This window comes from Schistocerca gregaria, chromosome 5, assembly GCF_023897955.1.
Source record: "Schistocerca gregaria isolate iqSchGreg1 chromosome 5, iqSchGreg1.2, whole genome shotgun sequence".
Taxonomy (NCBI): domain Eukaryota; kingdom Metazoa; phylum Arthropoda; class Insecta; order Orthoptera; family Acrididae; genus Schistocerca; species Schistocerca gregaria.
Window position 1 is genome coordinate 284,599,112 of NC_064924.1, and position 1,009 is coordinate 284,600,120.

A 1,009-nucleotide genomic window follows, 5' to 3' on the forward strand; every position below is an offset into this window, starting at 1 on the left:
CTACGTACACGCCGGGGCTAGCGAGAAATACGTTCCCCGCAAGGAACTTCTAACACCAGAGTCTACCATTCTTCGAGAACACTCGGCTTCGTGCAAGGCCCATGGCAAATCAGTATGTCAACGAAAAGGTACCCACTAAAGGTCTTGACTCTGTCTTGTGCTGTCGGGAGCTTGCATGTACGAGGGTTGGAACATTAATAGTGGCAACTGTGTATTTACAGCTCGTCCGAAATAGAAACGTGTTTCAAAGTTTTACTGACCTCCAAAGTAGTCACCAGCATTATTTATAACCCGTTGCCACCGGTGTGGGAGTCTTAGGATACTCAACGCAATGCCAGCTGTGTTGACAGTTCGAGCGACGCGGTCTATTGACAGGCTCCATGGTACCAGCTACGTTACAAAATCTTACGACACCTGTTAAGGATTGTAATATCGTTACGAGAACTTGATGATAAGCTATTGGTGAAAAGACAGTCATCTGGCGCTTATCATTAGTATCTTGTAGATGTAATGTAGATAAACAGATGAAGTAATGGCCGCTATCGACAGGGGATCTCAAGTTGATTCCGTATTTCTAGATTTCCGGAAAGCTTTTGACACCGTTCCTCACAAGCGACTTCTAATCAAGCTGCGGAGCTATGGGGTATCGTCTCAGTTGTGCGACTGCATTCGTGATTTCCTGTCAGGAAGGTCGCAGTTCGTAGTAATAGACGGCAAATCATCGAGTAAAACTGAAGTGATATCAGGTGTTCCCCAGGGAAGCGTCCTGGGACCTCTACTGTTCCTGATCTATATAAATGACCTGGGTGACAATCTGAGCAGTTCTCTTAGACTGTTCGCAGATGATGCTGTAATTTACCGTCTAGTAAGGTCATCCGAAGACCAGTATCAGCTGCAAAGCGATTTAGAAAAAATTGCTGTATGGTGTATCAGGTGGCAGTTCACGCTAAATAACTAAAAGTGTGAGGTGATCCACATGAGTTCCAAAAGAACTCCGTTGGAGTTCGAT